The 19,677-nt window shown below is 41.1% G+C and overlaps 1 long non-coding RNA gene across 9 annotated transcripts in view; it reads right to left on the bottom strand.

Moving 5' to 3' along the window:
• LOC102161179 (uncharacterized) overlaps positions 1-19,677 on the bottom strand; it is a 708,589-nt gene that overhangs the window by 71,362 nt on the left and 617,550 nt on the right. Inside the window, exon 8 of one of the 9 annotated variants that reach the window (XR_014844204.1) lies at positions 5,371-5,514. The exons of 7 other annotated variants lie outside the window; for them this stretch is intronic. This is a non-coding gene — a long non-coding RNA (uncharacterized LOC102161179). Of the gene's footprint in view, positions 1-5,370; positions 5,515-18,465; positions 18,745-19,677 lie in introns of those variants that run through there. One more of the 9 variants, XR_014844210.1, reaches the window with a different exon arrangement.

The following is a 19,677-nucleotide window of genomic DNA, read 5'->3' as shown; positions in this document are numbered from 1 at the left end:
AGAACAGAAGTCACTCAGCTTGTAGAGCATGAGGGACCCAGAGAGGAAGTTATTCTATGGAAATATGTGCAGCTTTAAAACTAGAGTAATAGTTTTCAGTGAGACATGTTGAAAAGTAAAAATAAAATGCCCTTGTGACTTTATGTTCTTCACTCTTCTTTGGTTCAAGCAAAGTCAACAAACCACACTGCTTCTTAGAAGCAGGCAGACCCTCTGGGCAGAGACAGAGCAAATGCAGATAGATTTGGGTTGGGGTGATAATTTGGCAAATGGAAACTCAGCCCACCCCTGCCATCATGCTCTCTATCAGGGTAGATCTGGGGTCAGTTTCTTCCAGAAGTAGTGCTTATAAAAGGGAGAACAGTATTTTCCTTTGAACATTGGTAGACTTACAACAGAATCTTATTACTTCAGGAACATTCCATACTTCAGTGAACTGTCTCAACAGGCTCACTGCTCCAAATTTAGATCTGATCCTCAAGAATCTTATAAATTCTACAGCTGGAGAAAAAAAAATTGGAGAGGAAGGAAAGTACCATTTTAGTTACAATGACTCAAAAATACCCACTAAAGATGGGGACAATGATTGACAATGTCAAAGGAAGAGATTCGGGGAAGGGTGTTAGGTCTGGGCCACCGTGTGAAAGGTGTAGCAGGGAAAGTTTTGTGGCAGAAATCAAGGCACAGACGACATCACAGAAGACTATAGGTCTCTCTGGTCATAGTTCCAAACCCAGATAACAGTTAATTCTTCTATAAACTCAAAGGAATACTGCAAATAGCCTGAATAGTAGATAATTCTTATTCCTCTTAGAACTTAGTATCTAAGTCACATAGAGGGAAGAACAGCACAATGTTAAAAGCAGGGCTGTGATCTCAGAGCTGGATTCAAATGTTGGCTTCACCAGAGAACATAAATTAGAACACGTTATTTTAACCTTTATGCATGTGCTCTTCTGTTTTCTGCCTGGTCAGGGTGATAGTGATCTGAAACTGGAATGTGATCATGTAGGTAACATAATGCTTGGCACAGTGGTTGTCCTTGGAAGATACTGAATAAATATTGACTGTTATTAAGTGAAAACAGAATAGTTTCTGACAGTCAGAAAATATTTAGAGAATCAACATGCCTTGTATGGATCACACACATGGCACAATAAAAGCGAATAAAGACAAGGAAACGGTAACTAGTGTGTGATGAGATGAAGGTGCTATGATGGGAAAGATCAAAGGAATGAGAAGAAGAAGAGAAGAGCCCTCTTCAAGATCTTGAAAAAGACCTTCCACGATGTCCAGATTTTCCTTTCCTGATTTCAAGGCACAAAGAATAGAACTGCGGTTGGACGTCCTTGCGTCCATTTATAACCAACCACCCCTGGTCAGGAGCAGCCACGACGAACCCAGACTAGCATTAAGTGCTAGGCCACTGCAGCCCAGTCCCCTTTTCCAACCTGATTGCTGCTCCTAACCACCTCCTACTTTTTTTTCCAGGACTAGGAGCCAGGTAGGAGTCACTGGGAGAATACACCAGATCACCTTCCTGTGTTTCCGAGATGACGTTGAAATCGGAGACAGGCATCTAGAGCAATCTCCACTCCGGGCAATTCCAGTTAGAGAGAAATGTTGGGTTAAAACAAAAATGGGCAGTAAGAACCAGAAAGATGCAAATGGAAAGACTAGAAGCATAGAAAGATGAAAATTTTGGGTAGACACAGCTATGAAAAGGCAGCTCAAAATAAATCATCAGGGTAACTTTGACAATCAAGAATCAGAGATTAGGGAGTTTCCATAGTGGCTCAGTGAAATAAATCTGACTAGTACCCATGAGGATGCAGGCTCGATCCCTGACCTCACTCAGTGGGTTAAGGATCTGGCGCTGGCATAAGCTGGGGTGTAGGTCGCAGACACGGCTCAGATCCCATGTTGCTGTGGCTTTGGTGTAGGCCAGTGGCTACAGCTCTGATTTAACCCGTAGCCTGGTAAACCTCAATATGCTGTGAGTGCAGCCCTAAAAAGACCAAAAAAAAAAAATTAAATTAAAAAAAAAGAATCAGAGATTAACAAGAGCAAATGGTGCCAAGCAAGATCATCCAGAAACAGAGTTACCAGATTCAGCAAATAAAAATACAGGATGCCCAGTTAAATTTGAATTACTGATAAGCCCAAAGTAATAATTGTTTAAGTATAAATATGTCCTGTGCAATGCTTGGGACATGCTAATATTAAAAGACAAGTGTGTTTTATCCGGAATTAAAATCTAATTGGGCGTCCTGTGTTTAACCATCAGCCAAGGGCAGAGAACTTATGAATTCACTGGCTCTTAGGTAGCTTGTGGGGAAACCAGATTAATATCAACGAAATATTTGAAATGGCAGTGGACTGAGTGGAAATTGCAGAGACAAAGGGTCAGAGTAAGAGCAGTTATGGCCGGCGATGCCTAGAGCAGGGGAGAGCAGATACCAGTGTCAGAGCCATGAACTGAGTGAAAATCAAGTGCCAGTGAAGGAACAGAAAATGGTGAAACTGCTTATCAAAAAGAGAGAAGCTGTAGTTCAGCTCAAAGCCAGCCAGAAGGGTCTTGTTGTCATGGAATTTTAAAGTTCCAAAGCATCCTATCCTGATTCTTACTACTTCTCATTTTCCCTCCCCTTGTACCAGAAAATTGACACCTTAATTTCAGATAGAAAGCTCCTCCAACCAGTATGGTTTCAGATTTCCTACAGGGCAAGCAGTCTTTCTTGATATGGGTAGGCTAGGCCACCACTTCTGCCTTAATTCAATAAATATTATTAAATGTTTATAACACATCAGGCACTCTTCTGGATGCCATATGAGTTTATCAAGTGTATTTTACTGTCAGCCCACCTGCATCAAACTCACCAGGATTGCATCTTCAAATGCAGACTCCTGGGCCCCAAATGTGCTATAAGTACCTCTAAAGGGGAATCTGAACTTTCCCAAGTGCTTGCAAATATTCCTAAATTTTCAAATCACTGATCTATCAACTGTTTAATACAAATGGGTATGTCAGTGCCTTCAACTTATGAGAAATGATTAGGAGGAAAGCAAAATGCAGATAACAATATCTGGAAAATTAAACATGACTAGTTGGTATCAGGTGAACTGGAGGGACTCACCCAAGCCACACGGCTGGGAAATGCCTGAGATGGGCTCACACGGAAGTTTTCTATTTCAAAGGGCAGCTCTTGCTCCACCGTGACCTGCTAATTCCAGACCCTAGGTCTCAAAATAGGAGTTGATCTGTCACACTTTTAGACCAGAGTGATGATGCAGCAGGATAACGATGGGTTAAGACGGGAGAAAGGGGTGGATATTCATCCTTTTGGTTTATTAAGGTCAATTCGTACTTAATCTTTCTGCTCTGTTTTCTTTAAGTTTGCTTCAAGGCTGACACTTACCTTTATTTTTAAGGCTCATGAGACTTAGTTGCCAACAGAAGGTGCTCTTGATGCACACAGAGAAGCACTGCTCTGAAGAGTGAATTTCAGAGCCTCTCTTATACCTCACTGCAATTCACAGAGACAGACTGAGTTCCATTTACTAACATCTGCATCTGGGGACTCTCAAAGGTCTCAACAGGGAAGACTTGCTTATTCCCACCGTATCTCTTTGAAATAAAATGGGAAGAAGGTTTTATTTCCATTTTACAGGTTGAAAACTCGGAGTTGAGAGGCCAATGATAGATATCTTTGCTAGGTACTGGATGTAAAAACTAGACAAAAGCTGAGGACAAACCCCCACCTTATCGTTTACGCCAACAGAACACATAGACTTCTTCCCTCCTTTCCATCCATCCCCTTCCTACAAGGAATTCATTGTCCCTTCCTTCCTCTCTTTCCCATCACAGCTCCCAAGCCAAGGATGACAGAAGAAGAGAAGCCTACAACAAAAAGTTTCAGAATAAAGTTAGGGAAAAAAAATGTTCTACTAGGGCTCGGCAGCTTTCCATAACCAAGTGGAAATACAAACTGATTCAGCTAATCTCTGCAATTACCTTACAGAGGAAGCACAGCAGGTATCACTTGTCCCCTCTTATAAAAGAAGAAAGACACTCAGAAGGGAGTTCTGCTGTGGCTCAGTGGTTTGAACTCTACTCATATCCATGAGAATGCAAGTTCGATCCCTGGCCTTGCTCAGTAGTTAAGGATCCAGCGTTGCCATAAGCTGTGGTATAGGTGACAGGCAGGGCTCAGATCCCACATTGTTATGGCAATGGTGTAGGTAGGTTAGCAGCTGCAGCTCTGATTCGACCCCTAGCCTGGCAACTTCCATATACTGTATGTGCTGCCCTAAAAGGAAAAGAGAAGAGAAAAGAAGAAACTCAAGGGGTTAGAGATGGGCTTGACATCCAACAAGTAAGTGTCAGGGCTGAGAGGACCAAACTCCCTCCCCGATCCCAGGCCCAGAGCTCTTGCCACTTAAATGAACTATACAGATAGGTCTGCTGACTATTCTCATATGTGGTCTTTCTCCATTTCACTCTCTGTTATACGGATAAGCTGCTTCTTTTAGAAAAGAACAGTTGCCCCCAACACCCCCCAAAAGCTTTGCAGGACCCGATTTTTTTTTTTTTCTGTTTAAAATCCAAAATTCACCAAGTCTGACAGCTACAAAAAAGTAAATGTACAAGGGTCACAGCTGAAAGGGAAAATGAAAAATAGCATACCAGATAAGCTTAAGATTATTATAAACTTAGATTATTATAGCTTCCTCAGGTTTTTTATAAGCAGTCTTTTTTAACTCAGAAAAATATTCATATATATACATATATAGACACACCCTTATAATAAACATAGAAGCACACTGTTCCCAGAATCTTGGGCTTGGCTAAAATATGATGGTATTCTTAGTTCTTAGTATGGGGGAAAAAAGCCTCCGAACACTCCAGGCTTTTTATAGCTCTGGCTCTGGGGCAGCATTTGCTGCAGTAGCAGCCCTGGATAGCAAAGGAGCCAAATAATGCTAATGGGGCAAACAGAATGTAATTGCTTATGTGTGCTGGTTATATCCTGAAACAAATTGTTTCTTAATGCTGAGGTCAGACAGGGTTTAATTAGGAGAAATACAATTGGTGTAAAATTTTGCAGCAGGCTGCTTGTTTGGTGTCATGCCAAGTCAACATCCAGTCTCTCCAAATGGAAATTTTCATTAGAGGCCATTGGCAGCCCTCGTTAGGCTGTGTTTCAACTTTTCCAAGTCTCCTGGTACTGGAAACCTAAAACTCAGCATATCTCTTGCCTAATAAAGGGCTGTCCCCCTTGCATTTACAAACACCTGAACATGTGCACATTGTCTTTCTCTGCCTTTCACACATGCAGCTGCCCCAGTTTCCCCACCAGCAAAACGCACCTTTCCCACGAGAGCTGCATGAACTAAAGCAATCTTCCTCTTGTCTTGACCGTTTTTCCTCCTTCCACGCTCCCGCAGGAATAACACTTCATCTTCGATCAGCATATTACCACTTGAAAAATATTTTCCGATGCGTTGACTCATCTAATCTGACCAATAAACCCGAGAGGAGAGTGGGTTTTTACATTTATAGGAAGGAGACACAACGAAGGTCATCTCTCTGATTGGCTAAAAATAGATCTCAGGCCCCCTGACTGTGGGTCCACAGAATTGTGCACTCACACACAGAATAGAAGATGCACTAAAAACTCCAAGTGTGCTCATGTAAATGAGGCGTGTGCAAAATCACCCATTTGTTGTTTTCTTTGTGCAGCATTTTACATAATATCTATGAAAAAATAACAGTGAAAGGTGTTATCATTCAAAGCGGCACGAATTTCTCCAAAATTCTGAAAACACTATGGGATGTAAACCCCCTCCCCCCCTTTTTTGGCTGTCCCTGTGGCTTATAGAAGTTCCCCGACCGGGGATCGAACTCACACCAGAAAAGAACTCCCTGTCCTTCCTTTTAATACATATCCTTTCATACACGCAGCAATCTCCATTGGTGCCGGGGGCAGTAATACTGCTATTTACATTAATTTCAAAAGCCTAGATCTTCACACCTTTGAGGATAAGGTTGTATCAGTGTTTCTAATATAAATCCTGTGTCTCAAAACTGCTTAATTTATTTGGAAAATTCTGCTTCCAGGCTGCTATTGTTTCTCTCTCTTCCTTTCTTTTTTCCTTCTAGCTGAAGGCAGTTTTCATTACAGTGACAAAGACCCCACTGTGTTAAAGAAAATTGCGCAGAGAGACCCCCCCAAATCCATCTACCCAACAAAAATCTAAGTCATTTTCCCCTGCAGTATCATATCAGCAGTAACCGTCATGGGTTTAAAGACATATGGGACCAAGTTTTCATTTTTATACGTGGTTCTTATTGGCTGAGACTCAGGCTCCTTGTGAGCTGAGCTACATTTCATTGAGGTGCTGGGCCTCTGGGCCAGAGCTAATGTGCCCCGATAGGGTCAAGGTAAAGTTCGGCACAGGGCAAGCAATTACTAAGCAATCCTTACCCTCAGCCGGGCTGGGGCCAGAAGGCCATGGGAGATCCCACTGGGAGGGAGCTTTCTGAGCTGCCCAGGATTCCGTCCCAAAGCAGGTTACAGATTGGGAGTTACTGAAACCCGTCCACCATGTGAGGTCAGGAGCAGATTTCCAGATAATCTTCTTTCCATAAACTGAAGTCCCATTTGGCTCTGGACCACGAAGCCCCTCTTCTACATGAAGCTTATACCAGAGAGTAAAAGCACTCTTAAATTTCTTTTCTACATAAATACATTTTCCAGTATTTTAAAATTTTCCTATGTTAATATTAGTTCTTCCATAACAATTGTGTATTTGTTCCAGGGCAACTGATCCACAGATAGACTGGGGAAAATTTGAGTATAATTTGAATTTTGTATATTTGATGATGCACGATTTGTCCCCAAGAAACAGAAAACTGCATCAGGCTGAACTGAGCTGCTTGGGAATACACATGCCCACACCTCAAACTGTCACCGAACACAAGTCTGTGTAACCAATGCACAGTGAAGCCAAACAATACCCAAACCTCAGAGTTTGGAGCAGAGAAAGGTTTATTGCAGGGCCATCCAAGGAGACAGGTGGCTATACCCCAAAACACCAAACTCCCTGAAGGATTTCAGCAAAGAATTTTTGTTCCCCAATACATTATTTTTTTTTTCTACTATACAGCATGGTGACCTGGTTACACATATGTGTATACATTCTTTTTTCTCACATTATCCTGCTCCATCATAAGTGACTAGACATAGTTCCCAGTGCTACACAGAGGGATCTCATTGCTAATCCATTCCGAAGGGAGGAGTCTGCTTCTATTAACTGTAAGCTTCCAATCCATCCCAATCCCTCCCCCTCCCCCTTGGCAACCACAAGTGTATTCTCCAAGTCCATGATTTTCTTTTCTGCGGAAAGGTTCATTTGCGCCAGATTCCAGATATAAGTGATACGATATTTGTCTTTGTCTTTCTGATTTACCTCACTCAGTAAGAGGGTCTCTAGTTCCATCCATGTTGCTGCAAATGGCATTATTTTGTTCTTTTTTATGGCTGAGTAGTATTCCATTGAGTATATATACCACATATTCTTACTCCAATCATCTATTGATGGACATTTGGGTTGTTTCCATGTCTTGGCCCTTGTGAATAGTGCTGCAATGAACATGGGGGTGTATGTGTCTTTTTCAAGGAGAGCTTTGTCTGGATAAATGCCCAAGAGTGGGATTTCTGGGTCATATGGTAGTTCTATGTATAGTTTTCTAAGGTACCTCCATACTGTTCTCCATAGTTGTTGTACCAGCTTACATTCCCACCAACAGTGCAGGAGGGTTCCACACTCCCTCCAGCATTTGCTATTTGGGGACTTACTAATGATGGCCATTCTGATGTTTAAAGGCAAGGTGAGGGAGGGGCATGATTTGTTGTTGCAAATTTTTTGGTCTAGGGTGTAGGAATCCTTTGTTCTTGCAGCTGTCCACATGGGTCAGGTCACAATGCGCCTATAAACCTCAATAAGACAAAGGTTGTTCTCTGTTGTGCAACTTTTTATCTCTATATTAATGTAAAAGTGTTATACCCTTAAAGATCAGAGCCTTGAGACTGGCCTGTCCTGTATATTTCAGGCTATAAGTGACATTCTTAACTGGAAGAGAAAGCAATGGAGTACAAAGGTTAAAGTAAAAGAAACGGATCTAATACGGAGTCAGATTTGTTCTTCCCTATGACTAAACATCTACCAGCCACACTGGCTCACCCAGTGTGTTATTCCTCAAGACTACATTTTGCTATTCTTTTGTAATTTTGAGCTTTTCTATTAACATAAAACAAGAGACGAAAACAAAACACACACATATAGACACACACTAATGAAACATCCCAAACTTATCTATGTGTCTTGGTTCAAAGTGCCAAGCAGTGCATGCAGGACTTTATTTTTTATTTTTAAAGCACTATCTGTATTCAAAGACTTTCAGTGGAAATCACTCAGTTCTACAGAAGTGGCTCCCTTTGATGCTAGCAGTGGCTGGTTTAGTGATTTCAAACATTGCTAGAGTTTCAAATGCATAAAAGAGTTTCCAGGTTATACAGAAGTTAATTAAAGAAGAAGGATATATACAGCATCAAATTTTCAGTTTTGATGAAACAGGCATCTGCTATAAACGTCTGCCTTGAAGGACCTTCATGTCCAAGGAAGAAAAACATGCCCAGGATTTAAGGCTGGGAAAGATCACTTAACTATGATGTTTAATGCCAATGCTAAACCAAGAACAATAAGCCACACCCATCTCCAGTCTGGCACTTTGCGTGCCATTTCAGACACTCCACTTTTTACCACTTCACAATAACTCACATGCTACAACCCTTCTAAAGCCCACTTCCACAAGCTAACCCCTAGTTTTTTCAGGGCAAAGTGCCATTTTTATCTTAATGTTTATGTATTCCATAAGCATTTAACACATTTGAAACCATGCTGGTTTTGGGGTTTTTTTTTTTTTTTTTGGTGCATCTCTGAAAAGGTTTTTGAATCTTATGCCCACTTCTTATTTTTTCCCCATAAGCCCTGCAGTTTTTATTGTACAATTTTGCATGACATGATGATTTTTTAGGGATACATATGTTCATTATAGCAGAACTGACTATATTTGATTAATATCTGGGCATGACATGTCTTTTAATATTTGAAATATTCTGGGTTAGAGATTTCTAATATCATATTCCCCAAGCTAAGCTCCTGATTGTTTCTCCATTCCGATTCACCCACAGTTCCTCTCATCTGAATTAAAAGATGGCTCCATCCTTTCAGTGGCCCAGCTTAAAAACCCAAGAGCTATCCTTGAATCTTCTCTTCATCTTAACCCACATCTTGGTGGCTTTTTAATCTTCAGAATGTATCACTTGTCAACATCCTCACTGCTTCCAAGTCACTGGATGATTCTAATAGCCTCTAAATTTGTCTGACCCACAACCCTCACCCAGGTCTATTTTAAACCCAGGAGTCAGGAGCCAAAATGCTCCTTTCACAGATCATGTCTTTTCCAACCACCCTCCAGTGGCTTCCCATCTCACTCCAAGAAGGAGCCAGAGGAGCATAGAATCTGCACTGCCCACCTGCCCCACCTGCTGAGTCTCCTCTCCAGCATGTTGTCCACAGCTCTTCCTCCAGCTGATGCTGCCACAACTGCACTGCTAGAGCACTGGCCATTCTTCTACATGCTGGGTACAGTCTTTTCCTCACTGAGCACCCTGCCTGAAATAGGATCCACCCAGGTAGGTGAGTGGCTCACCCACTCACCCATTTCAGGTCTCTGCTCAAATGTTACTTCCCCAGCACATTATTTAAGCCTCGCCTCCCCTCCCCTAATGCTATCACCTTCCTCATCTTACTTTTCTCAATAGCATCATCAATCATATCCATCTTCCTACATTAGTTTCTTGCTTTGCTTCCCATCTCTTTCCCTGGAATATAAGTCCCCTGAGCACGGAGATCTGTGTCTTATTAACTGCTCTCTCCTTAGCTCCCAGAACAATGCCTGACGTATGTTGGATACTCAATAAATATTTGTTGAATAAATGAATTAAGGGATTTGTCTCTCCATGTGAGATAAACAAAGGAACAATAAGGACCAGTGGGTACAAGTTATAAGGAGGCTCAATCTAGGAAATTGTACTTCAACAATCCACTGTTTCTTGAGACCAAAGAGGAATCCTCTGCCAGCAGAAGTGTCTGTGAGGGTCTGAAGCTCCACAAATGGGCAATGGGGCAAGGGGACTGGTGATCATACTCTACCTGAGAATAAATAGTACCTAAGTTCCCTTCCTGTGATGAGCGCTTTTGATTCCTGTTATTTGTGCATTCATTCCTCCCAAAGGGCTGGTACATTCTCCATTTTCTCATTATTATTAGGAGGGGAAATAATGAAAACTATACCCCACCACATATATATTCCAAAAAACCCACTTAACACCTTGTCTGTCCCACTTGCCTCAAAGGACTATGACAATCATCACAATTTTTTTTAAGGTATTTATGGAGATGCCTTGGAAAAGTAACTCAGTAGACACAACAACAAAAAGGCTTCTATACAATGTGCTCAGAGTCTAACATCTTTTGAAATGTACAACTTCTGTACAGCAATACCACAGAATGAGGTCCCCGCCTCACAAGGTGTTAACGTATAATTACGAATGTTTTCCATACCAAAGCTAGGCTGGAGAAAAGAAACTCATTATCTGCTGAAAGAAAAAGCTTTTTGCGTTCCCTGGGATTAGGAATGTTTGCAATGATAATTTGTGGCTCTTAACAGGAACAATTTCTCAGTGGACATAACAGCCCTCAATATACAATCAGCACCGATATAATATTAATATCAGCCTTGTTCAACTGTATCAAGATTTACAAACTTAACCCCATCCCAAGGAAAGACATTCACATTTTCCCCATAGAAATAGACTTTGGGGAGGCACAACAGATAAAATTCTGAGAGGCATAGCAACCAAATGCAATCAAATCAGGAAGGCTCCACACCCTAAGAAAGCCAGGAATTGATGAAGCTCCTTTACCACAGCCTGCAGGGTAATTGAGGAGAAACCAGTTCACAACTTTCCATTGTCTTTGCTGAGTTTATGGTCTTTCCTGTCTACTGCCAACTCTCCCAGGTACTACAACTGACTCAGACGGAGGCACAGAAAAGCCTCAAGCCCTTGGATTTCTTCCAAGCGATTTCACAGGTGTGGCTTTCTATCAGGGAAGGAGTATGAAGAAAGAAACTAAATAAAATGGGTACTTGGGACTACTGGGAATTTTCAACCTCACTTTCCTAATTTCCTAAGATATAGACAACTCACCCTGTGCCCATCTGTGCTTTGCTCAATGGCTGTTGTGTTTGCCGGCCTGGGGGTGGTGGTGGGGTAGAGGCGTGGTGTTGGCAGCCACAGGTACTCTTTTATGGAAGAGGAGGAGCACTTCCTTCTTAGAGATGAACTAAGCTAATGAGCTAGGGTGTTGTCAGGGCATCATTTGTTATGGACAAGCCAGTTGCATTCTTGCATAGTTGAATGTGGAGAAAAGGAGAAAGTACATTTCCCCTACAAGAAAGCAGAAGGCAGGCGATGGCCCAGGAATCCCATGGGAGCAGGGCTCTGAGGACAACCTGGTGGTCATCAGCATGCCAGTGTCTGAAGGATGCAAGCCTTCCTTCCCCAAAATGATGGTTTTCAAGGGCTGTGAGGATACCCAGGAGCCTGGGGGAGCAGGGAACCTCTGAGAGCCCTGCTATTTGCATGCAGTTCAGGGAAGTGAGCTGTTTAAAGGCAAAGATTTTAGCTGCACTGGGAGCTTTGGCCTTTTCAGCGAAGAGACCCAAGAGACTGCCTGTCAAAACAGAAGTCTCTTGCTAAAACTACCTTAGCTGAGAAAGCAGGGGTAGTCAGGAGGGGCTGGGGGAGGGGAGCGTCAGGGAAGGGTCAACTCCCCACCCACCCACCCACCCACCAGAGTCTGGGAAGCAAAGTGCAGGAAGAAGGAAGGGGGATGCGGGCACACTGGGAAGGGATAAAGGAAGAGAGGGGTGGCTGTGTGTATCTCCAAACGTATATCCCCCTGGACAGAGCGTTGTGGCAACGGATGTTTCTAAAAATTCATTACCTCAGTTTTACAAATAAGAAAGCAGTTTTCTTTGCCTTTCCCCTGATTACATCTTCCCTGTTCCCTGTTCTACCTGATTCTCCCCATAGTGATTCCCACTGAGAGATTGACATGGAGGTGCAGACTCAGAAACTGTAGGGTATTCTGCTCTTTCTCTGCTCTCTTTCCTTTTTAAAAAATCGTGTCAAAGCCCCTTTCCCTCAGTAATCCTTGATATTCCCTCCGGAGCTGAGTTAAGATTTAATTGTGAAATTTGCATAGTAACTCGGCAAATAAATTCTGCGGTCTCTCGTAGACCTTTCACTGCAGAGGACCATTTTGGTTATAAATCACTTATTTCGAGATCTCAACAGCATCAGCATTTTGTACCCCTGAGGAAAGTGATAAGGGGGGAAAATCCAGTGGCAGGCAGAGGTGGTATTTGGCTTTTATGCCTCTGTGTAGAGCAGGGTAAAGAAAGGGAAGGGCTGGATTGGGAGTAGAAGTGCTTTTTTACCTGCTGCTTCTAGGAGGAAAACATCTGTGGTAACAGCCTGGTGCCCAGACCACTCCCAGGAAACCTTACATGTCTTTTCCCCCTTTCAGCACACATCATGCTAGGACATCCAAAGAAGGAAGCAGAAACTGAATGCAGGTGTGACGACTGACACAGAAATTCCCAATGTTAGATGCTCGTGGTAAAGAAGTGGGGAGGAATCCGGCAAACCATGGTCCAAGGAGAGTTGTATTCCTATGGGAATAGTAAGGACCCAAAAGAGGATGTGTCCCCAGCCTAGGCCACTTAGAGGCCTTGGGCTCCATCTGGGACTCAACTCAGGAAAGAAAAAAAAAAAAAAAAAAAAGGTTTGTTTTGTTTTCTTCCTTCTTTCCCCAGGCTGAAAACATTCTCAAATCTGGGTCATCATAAATATGGTTGTTTGGTTAAACTGAATAAAAACAATTTCACTAGAGCCAAGAAAACTAAGCTGTTTTCTATAATATCTTTACATGTTTTGTTTTAGCATCACAACAAGCTTCCCCTTTCTCAGCTGAGTCCAACGTGAGCACCATTCAGACCATAGCAGCAGTCAGAGTGTGCTCTGTGACCCTGATGATGGAAGAAAGAAAGAAGTATCAACACAGGAAACCAAGGAAGAATACAAGAAAGCCTAAAGAAAGGGAGGAAAAAGTGTAATTGATTATTCGCCCTAAGTATACAACATCTCTGCCTGGAAATACCAAAACATAAGTGATACCGAGCAGAGGCCATGTTTGACCCTCACAGCACCCCTGTCTCTTAAAATGTGGGGGTCTTCGAGAAGGAAACCCTAGTAACCTCTTGAGAAACAAACTATTTATCTGGATAATCAGAGGTTAAATGGCTAATAAACCAAAGTTTAAGAATTAGTTTTAAAGACTTTTGTCACTCTTTTAAGGAAAAATTTACAAAGAATAAACAAGGAATTTTATGCAGATAACTTGCATTCACCTAAAAAATTTGAAGATTGATGATCAAACGCAAGCCCTGTAGTCATATTTCTTTCAAACAACTGATTTCAGTTCCTTATTTATTCTGCAGCTGATCAAAACATGGTGCCCTAATTTTCAAGATCTGCTTGTCAGCCCCAGGAGATCAGTGAAAATTTGAATTCCACAGATGAATCAAAAGTCAGCGTATCTCTACCAGATGCATATCTCCTCATTGATATATGCCAAGTGGTCCTTCAGTACAAGAGCTTCCTTTTCTTCTCTTTTCCAAATTTGAGGTAATGTAAGTTTCTAGAATTCAATTTGAACTGCTTTTTTTCTCCTGACTCTATAACAAAATCAATAATAATTTTTTCCCAAGGAAATGTTATTACAAGAAATCATTATGAATATAATCTAGATATTTAGGTAGATAAACAATACCTATTTGAAACCAATATGAGGCTTATCAGTGAAACACTAGTAATAGTTATATTTAAATTAGGAATATGGAAATGTGTCTATTCTATCAGCCGTCATTGTTTTGGAAATTCTGGCTAATGTAATGAAAAAATATATATATCAAATATACTTAAGCTTGAATAGTGGGAGATACTGTTTGTAAGTTATATGATTGTATGCCTAGAAACTCAAAAGATTTCATCAAAGATCTATAAGTATTAATACCAAGATAATGATAAAGTAAGGTCTTTAAAAAAAATATTCCATTCACTATAGCAATAAAAATAGATTTCCAAGAAAATGAGAAGAAACAGAGGTAGGCTAGAGCAGCAGAGAGAGCATCCTTGCAGAAACCTGGAGAGTCTCAACACTGCAAATCCCAGGAACAGAAGCTGGGAACAGAACATGAAGGCTGAAGACAGGAAGATGCGTTGAGACTCAGAACTCATAACAAAGAACGTTCTACTCTCCACTCCTATTCCAGCAAATTGCATGTGGGAAGCCAGGCACTGAAAGCCACCACTCCTTTATAAAATTATGACTCTTCATTAAATAAAAGAAAAGAAATGCATGGGTGTTGAGTGCAAAGCAAATTCACTCTTTTTTGTGGTCTCAGAGGTTAATGGCCACCTCCCTACTGCATCTAAAGCTGCTAGTCCATGTATAGGGCAAGTCTTGCCATAAACATTGCAGCTGCTCAACACAGCACATGAACAGGTAACTTGAGGAAAGAATGGGATGTGTAAGAGAAAGACAAGTAACACGGAACATAACATAAAGGAACTTTAAAAGAATAATAGCCTCTCATTAGTATCCTCAAAGAAATTAGGAAGATATTACTTTAACAAACCAGAACAGGGAGCTCCCACCACAGTGCTGTGGGTTAAGAACCCGACCTCAGCGCCTTGGGTTGCTGTGGAGGTTCGGGTTCTGATCCTAGCCCAGTGCAGTGGGTAAAGCCTCCAGTGTTGCCACAGCTGTAGCTGGGATTCAGTCCCTGGCCCAGGAATTTCCATATGCCATGGGTGCAGCAATAAAAAACAAAAAGCAAAACAAAAAAACAAGAACAGGATGGCATTACAGAAAAAAAAATATGTATATAATAGGAAAACAATGATGTCTTCACAAGAAAAATAGTTTGATTGAAGAATTTCATAAAATGTCTAGAAGATAAAAAAATTCTCATACAAAAGAAAAATAAAAGAGGAATGAAAAATATATGAGGTAAAAGAGAAGTGACAGAGTTGATTACTTTAGGAGGTAAAGTATCTGACTAAGAGGCGTTTCGGGGAAAGAAGACAGAGCAGAAGGGAGAATATTAAAGAAATGATATAATAAAGATTTCTCAGAGCTCTGGGAAGACAGGCGTTGCCAGGATGAAAAGATCCACAGAGAATCCCCAACATTTTGAATGTCAATACCTTCACAAGTGGTTTCATCACAACATCAGGTATGAAGAGACCATTCCAAGAGCTTCTGGGGAAAACACGCAGGTCACAGACATGGGAATTAGATCAGCATCCATTGTCCCACCCAGAACACTGTATACAGAATGTAACGAGGATTAGCTGATAATGTGCTGAAAGGAATAACATTTACCACTGAATTCCATGCCCAGGTAGGCAGTCGCCCCTCTACCCCGGCAGAGGATGAAAGAGACACTTTTAGAAAAGGTCAAAGCAGAGTGTCCTCCAGACTTGGGGGCACTAGGCACCTCCTGGGTTAGGGCTGGGGACCATCTCACAAATGAGATTTGAGTGAGAACCTGCACATCAGCCTTGAGGTCCCAGCCCCTCCCCGATGGTTCCCAGGATACAGACAAAACAGCTTGTATTCTGTGGGCAGAAGACTGGATGATTCCTCTCTGAGGACCCAGAGGAGCCCAGAAAAAGAGACAGAAACTAGCCTATAAGGTACTCCTGACAGAAAGGCTTGGTCTCCACCCTGTCTCTGGTCAGTGAAGACCACTGGTTAGCAATCCCACATTTTCAGGGCCTTGTCTTTACAAAGGAATGGACACAAGGATCACCAGATATGCGAGGAAAGCTGTGCCAGGAAAGGCAAAAGAGATGAAAACGAACAAGCCGGAAGGGGATTTTGCACCGACAGACACAGTGAGTGCAGACAGGGGTTGGCAAAAGTACTTCCAAAAATATTCTTAGTGAGGTAAAAGTAGGCATGAATCCATAAAGTCAGAACAGTAAGATATAAAGACAATAATGAATAAAAAAGAGGTCTTAGAAATTAAAGTATCATAGTAAAAATTTAGAAAACATATTGATAGAAAGCATGAAAAACAAGCTTAGAAAAATCTTCCAGGAAGTAGAATTTAAAAAAATCAAAGAAATGGCCAACATAAAAAGATACAAAATTATAAGATCCATCTAGAATGCCCAGTAGTTAAGTATCAGGAATGTCAGAAAGGATACCAAATTAAATAAAAAAGAGGAGAGATACAACAAAATTTTTGATAAAAGTGTCCAGCCCATTAAATAAAAATATCCTCACCAATTCACATAATTTTTACATATTTAAATGTATACACCAGGGGGAAAAAGATAATAGAAATTTCCAAAAAAAAAAAAAAAAAGGAAAGTGAAACAAAAAAGTGACCACATATAAAGGGATCCGGAGTATGAGTAGTAATGACTTCTCAAAAGCAGCAGTGGAAGCTGGAAGACACTGAAGCAATTTCTTCCAAGGCCCATGAAAAATTATTTCTGATCTAGAATTCTAACTCAGCCAAATTATTAATCGAGTGTGAGTACAGATTAACATTTTCAGATGGTAAAAATACATGTGTAGGATCTAAGAAAGCACCTGGAAGCAGCGCTTCCTCGAACTAAGAGATAAGCCAAAAGAGAGGCAGGCATGGAGTTTGGTGAAGACCGGAAGAAGCAGAGGAGATTCCCTGCTGAACGTCCAAGGAGGACGCCAGAGGCAGCTGCACGTCAGGTTTAGCCAACCGTCCATCCACACACAGGGACAGGAAGACATTCTGAGACAATGAACAGAGAGATTCCCTGAGGTATTGAGAAGAGCTTATAGTTGTGTGATTAATCAGTGAGAAGTTTCCAGAAAAATAAGTAAAACAAATGTAAAATTAGGGGGAATAAGCAACTCCAAGAGAAGCAGAAATTGACCAGAAATGTTGACTTCCTGTGATGAAGTGGTGAACACTGTTTTATATGAACGCTGATCTTGTCTAGGGCCAAAGTCCTGAATTGTAAATACGTGAGAGTTCTCTGACAGATGCAGATTTGGGGACAAAGGAACTAGATTCACAGGAACTGTCCAGATCCCAAGTAAATGAAGACGACTTCAACGCTCAGGAGCTGGGAAGGCACCAAGGTGAGGGACCTGATCGGTCCTTTGGTAAAAACAGAGAAAAGGGCCACTTATGCTGGTGGAGCGGTTGGAGCTGCCAGACATGTGCGCCTAACTGCAAACTGAGTGACGATAAACTAAGAATGCCTAACATTAAGTATTTGGAAAATGCTTAAGGCTTTACTCAAAACTACAAATGTCTATTACGAATGGGAGTCACTTAAATGATGTCAAAGGGCAAAACATTTTTTTTTTCCAAACAAGAATTATTCCTATCTTAGGTCAGATTTGTATGTTAAACATGATTTATTGAATTTATGAGGCCCCAGCTTTTTCCTTAAAGATCCAACTAAAGAAATAAACAAATGAATTTTGACAGAAAGCATCTCGGACTGATGTTGGGGAAAAGGAAACTCCCCAAATATCACAAATCTGCTCAGCTAACTAACGGGACACTAGGTCCAATTGCATATTTCTTGAGGAGGACAATTCTTTTTGAAGTAATTTTCACCTCCAGACTGGAATAAATTGAGAGTAGAAAGGCCGGATGAGAATGCATGCAAATTTGGGGTGCACATTTGATTATGAACATAAGATTGGTTGACTTAAGCAATTCTGCTTTAATATTTCACTAATTAGGTAGGGGACAGCTCTGATTGTGATGAGATTGTCCCACTCTATCTCAGATTTCCTAGGAGACACATTAATTAAAGCAATTCTCCTTCCTCATGAACTGAAACTTCACAGAGGCCAAGTGTACCTCCCCCATCTTCATCCTGTCATATACCCAACTGCACCTCCCCCTAGAGAGAGAAAAAAAAAAAGAGTATCAGCCAAAAAATAGGAGGCAGAAATAGTATGACAACCCTGGTAAGGTTGTCTGAACATTTTTAGAAAATTCCAAAAGGTACAGACACAATAAATCACCAAGGGCTCAAAAAGACATGACATGACAGATCTTGCTATAACCATGGGGAGAGAAATACCATCAAACAAAAACTTTCTGAATGTAAATGCATAAGCCATATGCAAATGCATGAGCTAAAGTACCACCATAGGACACACAAGAAGAAGAATTAAAACTAGACATACATCATCGCTTACATGTCTCCTCAGACCATTGTTCATGAAGAAGCCCGGTAACAAACGTTGAAGAAATCCCAGTGCTGATTGGTGGGTAGTGTAGTGTTGATAAGGACACAGGACACTTGATGTGCTTCCAGTCAACTCCCCTCCATCATGGGCCATGTCATGGGAAAACCGTGGCATCAGAGGACAACAAGACTTCCCCTTCACCCTTATCGCCAATGCTCTCTCAGAAGTACACTCACATTTGAGATGTTGGGCTTTGACAAATAGAGAGCGTGCAATAAAGTAGGGGGAGCTCAGACTCTGGGATGAGGCCAATCTAAGCCTGGATGTCATGTCTATGACTTCTAATCTGTCATCTCTTAAGCGGCTTCTGGCCATGCTTCCTTATATGTAAAATGTAAATAATAACAGTGCTTTGCAAATTTTGAGCCAATGAAATAACCTAAAGTTCTTTACATTAATTCTATTGTCCTTAAGACAGTCCTTGGCATATGATAGCCTTACTACTGTCAGCATAAATCAAAAGACCACACTTCCTTGGTTCACTCAGTGTGTTTTAGGAGTGAGGAGGTACAGAGAACCAGCAGAAAAGAGGAGATCAGAAAATTCTAAATATGCTTGTTAAGCAAACTAAAATAAATGTTTTTTTTTTTAAGCTAACAGACATTTATTGTCAATTGTATGACAGCAATCATCTCTATTTTTCAAATTCCTAATCTTATCTAAAAAACTATCATATTATGGGGGAAGCTTTGCAGGATTAGTCATAATTGGAATTAATTTAATGTACTTATTAACTATATACACTGTATTGATATCCATTTAGCTGCAAAGAGAGAGAGAAGAGAGAGCTCAACCTTTCTATCTAGGGATCTTGAAGCTAAGGCACCAATAGTTACTAATCTCTGATATGTATCCCTGAGTCTCTAAGGACATATCTGATTATTAAAAATGGACACACACAGCCCATGATATGGTAATAAGGGAGTGCTGAATTGTTAAGGCTAAAATAAGGACTTCTAAAAAATCTTTTTGTTGGAAGTTGTACATAAAAGAAGAGAAATAAAGAAGATAGTAAGACCTCACCACGCATTTTCCAGAAGTGAAATTTGTACAGATTTTACTGAAGGTCTCTGTCTTAGTCAGCTCAGACTGCTATTTTTAAAAATATTACCACTGATTGGATGGCTTAAACAACAAGCATGTCTTTCT

This window comes from Sus scrofa, chromosome 1 (genome assembly GCF_054392235.1).
Source record: "Sus scrofa isolate SSC_HxYL_T2T_F1_AM1 chromosome 1, Sscrofa_HxYL_maternal_Yorkshire_Landrace_v2.0, whole genome shotgun sequence".
Classification (NCBI taxonomy): domain Eukaryota; kingdom Metazoa; phylum Chordata; class Mammalia; order Artiodactyla; family Suidae; genus Sus; species Sus scrofa.
Note: the sequence above shows the minus strand (reverse complement) of the source record. Positions and strands in the feature narration are given on the sequence as shown.